The 12,197-nt window shown below is 41.0% G+C and overlaps 1 protein-coding gene across 38 annotated transcripts in view; it reads right to left on the bottom strand.

The window, feature by feature from the left end:
• Map2 (microtubule associated protein 2) overlaps nucleotides 1-12,197 on the bottom strand; it is a 269,697-nt gene that overhangs the window by 54,603 nt on the left and 202,897 nt on the right. The window contains exon 1 of one of the 38 annotated variants that reach the window (XM_063237410.1): nucleotides 10,517-10,725. The exons of 36 other annotated variants lie outside the window; for them this stretch is intronic. The gene's annotated coding sequence lies outside the window, so the exon portion shown is untranslated. Of the gene's footprint in view, nucleotides 1-10,516; nucleotides 10,726-12,197 lie in introns of those variants that run through there. One more of the 38 variants, XM_063237416.1, reaches the window with a different exon arrangement.

The following is a 12,197-nucleotide window of genomic DNA, read 5'->3' as shown; positions in this document are numbered from 1 at the left end:
ATGGAAGGCTGTATAAATGGACTTTTAAAAACAGCTTGAAAACAGACAAGTGAAAGGAAGAATTACATTGTATTTATATCTATTAGTATAGGCAAATCCAATTTAAACAAAATGTAGAGTTCCTGCCAGTTATCACATTTAAGTTGTGAGAACTAAATTAGCTTCAGCAGAGTAATCCTGCTTATTTTAGGTGGATAATTGCATGAAATTTTGATTTTATTTTTTGTCTAAAAGAAAACTAACATATTTTAGGTTTATAATTTAAGAAGAACTTTTAAATAAGTTAATTTTATGTTTGTACATGTTTAAGCAAAATTGTCAGAAAGTAATTTAACCCAATCTTGGGAGATTTGGTAAATTTTTTTCCTTAAAAGAATTCAGCAGATTTTGAGAAATGATTATTTTAAGACTAATCTAACAGGCTGGTTGTGAGGTTAGTTCATAGTGACATTAACATTTTGTGTCCTTTAGAAGAATGATATTGCTAAATCTTTTCAAATAGGAAATACTACATTCTCCAATAAATATTGCACAGTGGATTCAGGGAAACAGCATATGAACGCTCTGTGGGTTTAAACCGCTCTGTCTATTTAAGGCTGCTCTAAGCAAAAGCTACCATTTTCCTTAGAGAATGACAAAGAGCCTTCTCCGCATCACCCATCTTGATAGTTTGATTCCTGGGACATGAGAAATTCATTCACGATTTGGGCAAATTCAGGGAAGGTTAAAGGAGAACGTGCCAAACAAACAATGAGAAGCGAAGGTGGTAACAGGATCTGACCTAGAAGAATAAGAATGCAGGTTGGGGATCTAGCTCAGTGGCAGTGTTTACTCATCTCTAGCCCTGGACACAAAAACAAATACCATAATTACATTTGCGAAATATAAAATCTTCATTCTTCCTACGCAGATCAGATCAGGTAAATGTTTCCTTCGCCATCTACCCATTCATGTCTCCATCCAACCATCTAACCTTTATGTACAGAGGTGATCACTGACTTCTTAGGGTGAATTAGAAGAAGGGGTGTACACTTTAACCCAGAGCAAGTACTCGGCCATTGCTACTTTCTAGCATTTCATCTAGGAAATTTACTTAAACTCATGGCGCCTCAAGCATCACTCATACAACAGAACTCGTAAGAGTGTAGCACTGCATTTGTCTTTCAGCGCCCTACAGTACTGTACTGACTCAGTTAACTGATTGGACAGTGGACTGGGCACAGCAAGGAGCTCAAACAAAAGGAAGACTTTCAGATAGCTCCTCATCAAGCCGTGCTTTAATTTTGCCCTGGTCATGTGTTCTTCTGGACTTTCTATCTTTCCATTTCTACTTTGAAGAAGGAGCAACAGTGTCCAGGCCAGCGAGGCTGTTGTTTTTTGACCATCTGACTGTACTGATGGCCAAGCGAAGTATTTTCTCCCAAAACAAAGCTAGAGAGAGAAGGAAATACTGTCTTTGTTTTCTCTTTTCTGGCTTCATACCACTTCCTCGGCTGTGTAGGTTCTGGGGTACCATCTGCTCAAGATTCTTACCAGCGTGTCTCACTTCGGGACTATCTTCTTGATGGTCCCTAGAAGGCCTGAGAACTCTGTCAACTACAGGAAAGTCAGCACCAGGAAGAATACTCTGGGAGATAAGATATTAGAGGATGTTTTAATTGTTCATTGCATACTTGATCGGCCTTCTGTCCTCTTTTCTATTTTAATTTTTTTATTTTCACTTCCACACACAAAGTTGTGTGATAACCAGGACTTAGTTATCGAGATGATTAGGGATGACTCTATGTTATATGTAATTTTGGGAATTATTCATTATAAATAATTGAAAATTAACATTGAATTTCATAGCTAAAAACATAACATTGCTTATTCCAATCTGGCATTTTGAAAGCCTCAATGAACTTCTAAAATATTTTTGAAATGAACAGCTTTTGGTTTACATTAGAAGTGATCTTAAACAGGGCGTGTAATATTTTTATTGCCTCTTTTGTTAATGTAGGAATTTTGATTACTACCTATAGTTTTTGTATTGTAGTAAAAACCTTATAACTAGTATTTGGATGTTATTTTGTTATACTTATTACCTTATCATTGCTATTGTGATGGTAATGAATCACTTTCTACAAGTAACACAAGAGTATTTCATACCATGATAATACTCGTCATAGCTAAAAAAAGTGAATGACTTGGGTTTAATCTTGGTAAACAGATCTTCCTATAAGTCATTTGGAAAGAAAATATTCAGAGTAACTTCTTTCAATTAAATCCACCTGATAACTTCTAAAAACACTATTGGTTAGAGACTGATAGAAGTAAATCCATCTGATAACTTCTAAGAACACTATTGGTTAGAGACTGATAGAAGAACAGTAAGGATTCAATGCAAGAAGCAGAGTAATAGGTATTGACATCATCACCATATAGACAGACATTTAAAAAGAAAAAGTGAAATCTGCTTTGAAAGCTTATTCTGAGTAGGTGAAGACAGGTCTGGAGCAGCTCGATCCTTAGTAGATAAACTCTGAAAGAAAATGTCATTTTTTCTTGCTATTAATAAAACATATACTGTCGGTAAATAGATATAAGAAAATATTTGAGAGGTTTTCAACCCATGAAAGCTACTTAACAGTACCCAAAATGTATCACGCTAAGCTATTTACATTCATCTAAAGGGATGAATAAACATTACACTGTATACAAAGACATTAAATAAGCTCTTACTAGGCCCTTTTCTTTCTTGTTGATATTACTTAATCCACACAATTTTCAACTAGAAAAACTGGCAAAATAATGGATAAAAGCAATTTATTGCTCCCTTTAGATCTCATTTTGATTGACATAATTGTAGCAAAAATACATACGGCTCATTTCTAGTTTCCAAAAACCTAGGATCAAATTCTGCCTCCAATTCTTAAAACGCCCCAGATGCTGGTTAAGGGACTGTCTCTCTATCCTTCAGATTCCCAGAATAAAAATGTTATTCTTCTTTTGGTGCTGCATGATATAACATGCTGAGTGCTTACTGAAATTATGCAGCTGACTGATAAAACCTAGGCAAGACCTAAGTCTTTGTCACATACTGAGATGATTCTATAATTTCTCCCAATCAATACCTCCTGGTTTGAATGTCCACTCTCTGCCACACAGACAATGCCAAAGGTTGCTCCATTAATTATTTAAATCACAAAGATAAAATGCACATAAATTAACTATTGCCCAGCTGGTTACTCTCCAACTCAGCATTTATAAACATTGAGGCCCTTTGGTTTTTGCTATGAAGCTGATTCATGATATACATGATGCCCTTCGGGACACAGTATATTCATCATTTATCATCAAATTTTAAAAGACAGGGTGAGGTCCTGTTTTTAGCACCTATTTTTAGGTTAGTTACTTTGTTGCATTAATGTATCAACCTTGCTTGGTTGATTAATAACCAAATCAATGAGGTTGAAACTCTCTCAATAGCCCTAAATTGCTTCCAAGCCATACGTGACACTGTTGGTAGGTCAAGAAATCTGTTTTTGACTGGGAACTCTTTAGATTTTTATCAGACCAGCTGTGATCACTTGCACATGAAAACGTTTACCAATTAAAACACAAAGACTAAGAGGGTTGGCATATGCCTGAGAACATATTTTTGTGGATTTTTTCCCCAGGTTTTTAAGACAGAAGTAAAATACTTGCCAGTAAATTCAACCATATAAATATAAAAGCCTGTAAATGTTTCTGCTTTTAAGAATCAGAGACATAATGATGCTGTGTTAAAAGAAATGACAAATAGCCTACTGTACACTTGTGGGGAAAAAAAAGGAAAACAAAACAATTTAAGACAGAATGCGCCTGTCAAGAAAAGGTTTTTCTCAGTAGGGTACAGGATGGTTGCCATGGAAACCCATGCTAATTGCTGCTGCTGCTGGAAACTGGTCCACAAGGAAAGCACTGTGTAGTTGGAGGCGCTGGGCTAAACAAATACCCCAGATAAACTCACAAAAATAGGGAGAGGAGAAAAGTTCCTTGCCTGTACTCTTTGCTTAATTTGGAAAGTTAATGGCTCTTCTGCAATTCTTTCCTGTAATCAACTGATGAAGAAAGAAACTAAAAGAGCAGATGGTTGGGGTTTCTGTTTGTTTGTTCCCTGGCACTTTGCATGAATCAAAGGGGCCAGCACTGGCAGATCCCAGCCAGGTCAGACTCGGCTTGATCTCAGAGAGTCACACGAGGAACAGGGAAGCTACAGACTGTGCCTACAAACTCTTTACTTCCCAAGGTTTTTTCTACCTAGTGAGTGACTGAAAGAAGGATTCATTTAATTTCAGAGTGGAAAATGCATTTGAGGTGAAAGCAGTTTGTGAGCTGGGCGTGGTGGCTCATGCCTGTAATCCCAGCACTCAGGAGGCTGAGGCAGGAGGACCCCTGACCGCCTCGATTACAAAGTGAGCTCAAGGTCAGCCCGAACTGTATAGTGGGACCCTGTCTCCAAAAAAACCAAAAGAAAGAAAGAAAAAAAGAAAGAACGAATGAACTTTGTGGAAATGAACTCATTCAAGACAAGAAATCATGGTTTTACAAAGTTTACTTCTGGCATGCTCTTAAATTGAAACTATGCTTAGCACTACGGGAAGGTAGGAGATGAGGAAGACACATCATCCTTCTGCTGAAAGGGTGTTTGGAGGCAGAAGTCTCTTGGCGGAGGACGTGTTTTATTTTTGTTCTTTAAGACTTTGCAGGAGTGGTCATGGAGTCGGACTGACCCCTCCATAGCCGCTCAGACCTCAGTATTCTGAAAAGCGTCTGCAAACCAATGGGCTGGGGTTTTGAGTGCAGGATTGTAGCCCTTTCTCTAGCTTTGTCCTCTGCCTCAACAGATGAACTCGAATCCACCCCACCAGACCATCAATTTCTTCCTAAGAACCCTAAGCTCAGTCCTAGCGTCCCCGTTCTTTGTGGTATGCAAAACATGCAGAGTGTGAGGAGCAGGGAGAAGCCCTTACACACGTGACTCTTCACACAGGTGCACGCACGTTAGGCTGTTTTATCCTCCAGTGACTTGTTTTAAGGGTAATTTGCTGCAGATCTCCTTGTGGTTTCTGACCAAGTCTCATATTATAATCCTTGGGCAGGATGATATGTGTTAATACTTAATGGAAAAGACAATACAGTTTCTCATGAGTTTACGAAAAATAGCACAACTGTAATCATTGTAAGATGCAAAGCAGAGTATTTTAAGATTCCAAAAGCATTGTCAGTTCTCCCACGACCTAAACGGATTGCATTAAATTTATTGATGCTAAATCTAATAGAAAATTGGAGGGAGTAAATTCCCCATGAAATTTTTTTCAAATGAATACTGGGTAATAGGGTATTACAAGCTAACTTCATTGGTAAATGTTTCATATGTGGGCTACAAACTACAGCATAAATATATATATACTTTACTGTATTACTAACTCTGGCACCACTGGAAACCAAAAACTTTTAAATAAAACATAGTAAGGACAACTCTGTATGAAGACTATGTATACTACTATATTTCTTCTGCCTGATTGCAGTTTTTCCTATTTCTGAAATTTAGAAGCAAAATTTCTAATCTATGTTTTTAATTTCTTTTGACTCCATAAATAGAGTATCCTTAACTTATGATATCTTTTCATCCTAAATAGCCATCATCAGGTGAATGGATAAAGAAAAATGTGACATTTACATACAATGGAATACTCTGCCACAAAGAAAGATGAGCTTGAATCATTTGTGGGAAAATGGATGTACTGTGAGGCCATGATGTTAAGTAAAGTGAATCAGGCACACGAACTTAAATATTGCACGCTTCCTTTTTTGTGAGAAATCTAAAATACAAATAAAGAGCAAAATAAGATAGGTCATAGGAAGTAGGGAGACAGAACTTTCTCAAATGGAAAGAGGATCAAGAGATGGGGGAAGCAGAGACAAAAAAAGGACTTAACCCATCTTATGCACATGCATCAAAGACTCACAAAGAGTGGAAACGTTCTACTAAAAATTAAACCAATCAGTTTATGATGACGATTCTGTGGCAGTGTGTACTGTTCCAAAGTCTCGGTGGCTGTATGTCTCCTCTGGAGGAAAAGTGCCCAAGATGTGTGTTATTCGCTTCCTAACTTGCTTAGGGTTGGCTGAGACAGGCAGGTACTATCACGGCCACACAGGCTCCTCTGCAACGCTTCACCTGGCCTGAAGAGCTCACCGTGGAAGAGGCATATGCAGATTCTCAAGGATACGGAATAGTAGCTTTCACAACAAGGTCTTAAAGTTTCCTTTGGAAAGCACGTCAATGGTAACACATGAGAACTCACTTTCTTTTCTTTGTGATACACAAGAGAAACTTCTACATCAGAATGTATACCTCTGCTTTCCAAAGTGAAATTGCAATTTAAGTTGAGAGTAGCCCTGACCATGAAGCAAATATCTAATTCCTGTTTCTAAGAATATGCCCCAAATCATTGGCTTTGCTGAGTAGGAATTTGAGGCCAGCCTGGGCAACATGGCAAGGTCTGGTCTAAAATAAAAATATAAAATAGAATAAAATAAAACTATAAGGAAAAGTCATTTTCCCTGTGGCAGTATCTGTGTGGTACCCCAAAAGAGCTCCAAAGAAAGAAGTTTATTATTCTAACCTCTTTTCTTTCCTTCTGCACTGAGGGGCAAACCCAGGTCCTCGCACAGGAAGTGTCTTCCTACTGAACCAGACCACATGAAAAAAAAAAAAAAAAAAAGACTAAAAGAGACAAAAAGAAGCTGGGCGTGAAGACGTCAAATGGGACGAGGCAGATTTAATCTGCTTTGTAAAACAATCCTCTTACTATTACTGTTAGTCATCTCTGTGGAGAAAAAAAGGTTAAATATTAAAATTCTTATGTATTAGAAAATGTAAATAGAAACATTTTTAATTCTCAGATGACAAGAAAGTGATGGATCACTGAAATTTTTTAAAAGAAAAAAATCAGTATGTCTAATTAAAATAAAACATTTTCCCCTAGTTAATGTAGAAATGTTCCCCATTCACTCAAAAGAGAAATGCCCTTTATTGCCCCCAAACTTATTGTTTATGAATTATTCGATAGACTCCAAGAGAAATAGAGAAAAAATGGTGGTACTGTGTTGAGGGTAACCAACTAGAGAGCAGAGAAAAAACAAAACAAGGGACAGCACCTCTCCAGCCTAACACTGGCACAAAACTCTGCTAAAGGAATAGCATTACCTGGACGACACAGAATAGCTATTTGCTCCCAGGCTCAGATTACCCATTAGTCAGAAATGAGACTGATCAGCTTCTGATTTAGAGCAGTAAAGCCACCGCTCTGAGCCAGAGAACCAAAAGGACATGTAGTCCGGAGGCCCACGTGCAGGGCATCTCAGTGGCATTGTTAACCAGGCTGATTAGGACATTCGCTGAATCTCATAGGCGTGAGTGTGAGAAGTTATTCGGCACCCATGGACTCCTTTGCGATTTGAGTACAGATGTCTCTCAGAAAGGTCTCGTATCCTGACTTTTCATGTGCTCTCCAGTTTAATAACTTTCATCATCAAGAAAAGATCCTACTGCGGTGTTCAGGCAGCACTGTATTTTCCTAACTCCCAACCTTTACTCCCACTTTTAGATGTCTCCATGATGTCTATTCACTGCGGTACTCTGGAATTCCTACTTAATTCCTTTCTGTTCCAGCCACAGGTGTAGTTTTGTACTGATTCTAGTCTCTTCCTTCTCTGTTTTTGTGAGTCGGGGTCTCACTGTGTAGTCCAGGTTGCCTTTCGACTCACTTTCTAGCCCCACGTAGTATTTAGACTATGGGTAACCCTCCTGCCTCAGCCTCTCAAAGGCGAGGATCACAGATGCACCGCCACACCTGGCTTGGGGTACAGTTTTTGTAGCATCACTTTGTCTGCATGATTTCCGCCCTCAAAACTGTAATGGGTTTTAAGTATCTTTCTATCTTAATAAGTATGTGCCACAAGGAAGAGGAAATGGATAGGGAACAGATTCTACGTCAAAGCGCTCACAATCGTGTGACCAGGATCAATGCTTGCAGCAAGATGTAAGCATGGGACTCGCGAGTGTTTAGCTAAGACGACCCTCAGCAGAAAGAAGGAAATCAGTGTCTTCTCTGACCCTGACCAAGGCAGACCCTCGAGGACCTGTCTTAGCATCGAGCCTTCCCACACTGTTTCCACCGCGCTGGGCCATCTATGTAAGGATGGAGCCGTTGCAGGCTGAGGGGCAGAAAGTCACCGTTCACGGAGGACAGGTCCTGGGTCCTCGGTGCGGTCAGAGGACTGGTGATTCGGGCTGATGATGCCCCGGGGAGAATCGAAAGCTCAAGCCCGCACACAGCCTTGACCTGTGTTTTCAAACAGAAAATCTGGACACAGAATGTGAGTGATTTTTCCGGCTGCTGAAGGTGAATCACCTCTAGCAAAGATGGTTTTCCTTCCCTCTTGTCTGCCTTTGCCTGAGAATTCCTGAAATCAAAGGCAAGTGACAATAATTTGCTCTCATTTTTAGGCTCCACTCAGAGCTGTTAGAAGTGGTGAAGGACGGGTGGTTTTCTCTTTGTCTGCTCCTCAGCCTGGCTGGGTTTGAAGCGGTTTCTCACGAGTATTGACTCATCTGTGAGACCAAGTCACACAGACAGCAGAGCAGCTCGAGGTCCCTCCTTTCCCCGGGATGCACGATGCCAGCTCGGATGAGGGTGAGGGGGAGTGGCCAGGTCTGCAGGGCAGCGCCAGCTGTTCTGTCACCTGCTCCTGATGACGGCAGCACAGGTGCTGTCTGCCAAGGGGCAGTGAAGCGTGAGGCAGAGCGAGGAAGAGAGGAAGGCTTGGCTGAGGTGCAAAGCCGACCAGAATGAGGGACGCGGGGGCGGTGTGGGGGACCCCCCCCATCTGCTTAGCAACCTCTCAGACATGATAAATCAAGCCCAAAGCCCTGCCTCAGGATGGCATTGGGCATAGAAGCAATATCTTTCCCAGACATCAACTTCTGATGTTGTACAAAGGTTTGCATATGCATGTCAGTAAATAACACCAACACATATATTTGTATACAGACTTTTCTAAAAACACACTATTGTTGGGTGTGGTGATGCATGCCTGTAATCCCAGCACTCAGGAGGCTGAGGCAGGAGGATCGCTCTAAGTTTGAGGCCGGCCTGGCTACAAAGTGAGTTCAAGATCAGCCTGAACTGCATAGTGAGACCCTATCTCAAAAAGATAAACAAACAAACACATTATTGTTTAATGATGAATATATTCTCAAGATATTTGAGCAGTTTATTTTGTTCAGATTTCAGTCAAATGTTTTCTGTTTTTTTCCTCTCTTTTGTGATGCGGGGTTGCCCAGAAATATAACCAGCAATAGATAAAGACTGCTTGACCCTGATGGAAACAAATAGCAGTCTAGAAATAAGCGCCCCCCCCCCAAATCATTTCCATTACTGAAAATTTTCATCTGTTCACTGCAAATTAGAAAGGTTTTATGAACTGTTGAGACTTCCCGCTAAATGGAGTTTCTAATGCCCCCCTCTCAACTGGAAGGCAGTAAAAGAAAAATATGATAATAAAACATGACAGCAAGTTAGAAAGGAGGAAGCCTGGCTAGCTTTTGGAGAATACAGAACTGAGTGAAAGGCCAGGTACAAAATAAAATGAGAACGAAATTAGATTTATGCTTAAAAACAACCTACACAGAATAATCTTTACAAATGGTTCTGAATTCTCCTTGGTGCAAATCTGTTGCATTACTAAGAACACAAACTCAACCAAATAGATTTTCAAAGTGTCGGAGGGTCAGAGAGTCTGATAAAATACTTGGCTTAATACTTGTGAAATAACTTCTGTTATTTAGTATGAAACAAGATAATAACTAGAACTCAGGTCCACATTGCATGGGGTATTTCTTCTAGAACATACATAGAGGTAAATGCACATGCAAAGCAGACTTAGTTTTAAAGTATTAAGCTATAATGATTAGGCAAAGCTTTACTCTTCATGATTTCAAGAGTTAACAGGCAATTAAAACTCTAAGCCATAAAATCATGCCTCAATTTTTTGAGTCTCTGGACCTCACTGAAACAAGTCCTGAGAAACCAAGTTTTCCTTAGATCTTGATTCAAAATTAACTGGCTTAAGATAATGTCCTACTGACTCTGGCTGAGAGCAAAATATGGTTTTTATGGGACACACTACTGTATAACTTTATAGTTACACCCAAAAATCCTTACTCCATGCCCACCCTTTCCTCTGATTTGTAAACATCAAAAGCACGGCTGCCACGCCAATCCCTGCAGTATGCAAGCTCACACTTTATCGAGAGCAGAAGGTGCCCTGCTTTACAGTAATGTCCACGTAACACGTCCTCAATAAGGTCCAGATCCTGCTATCACTCAACACGACAAACGACACATTGTGCCAGAAGCTAACACCCACAACCCACTTCATCCGACAGACCACACAAGACAAAGCGAATCCGACAAATACAAACCTCGTGGAACCGCCTTAAAAAAAGAAATCGGTGCTTGGCTTTCTTTCCAGGCCCAAGTGCTAATCTTCAGATGGAAAACACTGAACAGGTGCCCATGTGCTGTCCTGAAGCCTGGGTGCTGCCAGGCCCAGACTCTTGGTGGGGAGGCTGTGTGGATTTCTGCAGATCTGCCCTTGAATGCTAAACAACCGCTTGCTTGGCACACTATGCTCTGCAGAGCTCCGGGAAATGGCAGCCCTGGCGAGGAGTGGTTGGCATGGCAACAAGGAAAAGAAAAATTCTGCTACCCCTGCATTGTTAGGCCAGCTTGTTTATTTGTCTCAGGAGGTGGTGCTGTAGGCTTTAGTCATTTTTCAGAAGAAATGACTGTGTGCTATTTGGCCCTCCATAAAATAATGTATGTATTATGTACAGCAGATCATATTGGAAATGAGAGCCTTGGCTCCTCCTGGTAAATCTCAAAACAGCAATGGAGACAGAGGAGAACAGGAGAGAAAGGAAAGGCAGGTTGGAATTTTTTGAAGATTGAAAAAAAAATGGGGCAGAGAAAAGCGTAAAAGCGTACTCTGCTTGTTGCGTGGAGAGGTGCCGATGTTTTCCCTCATCCTCTGCTTTCAGGCTTCAATTCAGAACTGCGGCAGCAGCAAGCGCCTGTGTGTGAGTCTGCCCATCGGGCTGCCTGGGTCACGTGGCTGTCAGAGCACAGGGCAAGGTTTGGAAAATCCAGCTCCCTTGGCAGGCTCTGAAAAGGCACAGGCTCTCCCTGCCTGGGCTGGGAGCAGACTGCAAAGCAAGCCCAGAGATGCTGCGGAAACAAAGGATCTGGAGAAATCTGGAGGAGCACAGTAAAGAAAAGCAAACCGATTCACTTACCCCCAAGAAATACCTGACACAGGTTTCGGTGATCGCAGTGCTGCTTTGTACCATGCCTACTGCTCCTGACCAGGGTTCAAAGCACTAGGACCTTAGGAAATCCTGATCCCTGAAGCCAGCCTTTCAATAGCTCAATGTTTTGCTATTCATCCACATTTTAGAACTGTTTCTGTGTTTCCTCACTCAGGCTGAGAACTGGGCATAAATTTAGGATTTTATGTTACTCTTAAAGGTACACGAAGGGGACAGCTCTGCAACAAGACAACGGTCCTCTCGGCCCGTAATGAGTGCTGTGAGTGGCTGTCCTAGTCCCAGCGGGCAGAGGGGACAGCAGGAAAGCATTAATCTAGGAGACAAGAGACCTATGGTCTGGGATAGTCATGGGGTCTCAGATGGTGACTACAGCTGCCAATGAATGAGCTGTGAAGGTCATCACACAGGCTCCTCCAGGCTTCCGTCTTTTTATCCATAGCTATGAGACAGAACTAGCAGATTCTGTTAGTGCCGTTGAATAAAGGGTACATCCTAGCATTTACAGAAGTACTGCAGTCCTGGGAACCAGAGAAGATGAAGACAAACAAACTGCTTCTCATTGAAAAGAGCTCTAAATCTTTTACAGCCAGCAGCATTTCTGGATATCAAGGTACATTATAAACTATAGGAAAATCCTGCATTGCTTTTCGTGGTGGGGATGGGGCAGTTCCACAGGAAGGAGAAGCGGACTGGATTTCTGAGCTCTGTGTTCATAATGTGGCTCCCAACTTTATTCCTGGGCAATCCTGAGCAAGTCATTTAACCATTCACTGTA

The sequence above is a fragment of the Cavia porcellus genome, unplaced genomic scaffold, assembly GCF_034190915.1.
Source record: "Cavia porcellus strain 051 isolate PalLab524CR breed Dunkin Hartley unplaced genomic scaffold, mCavPor4.1 scaffold_26, whole genome shotgun sequence".
Lineage (NCBI taxonomy): Eukaryota > Metazoa > Chordata > Mammalia > Rodentia > Caviidae > Cavia > Cavia porcellus.
Note: the sequence above shows the minus strand (reverse complement) of the source record. Positions and strands in the feature narration are given on the sequence as shown.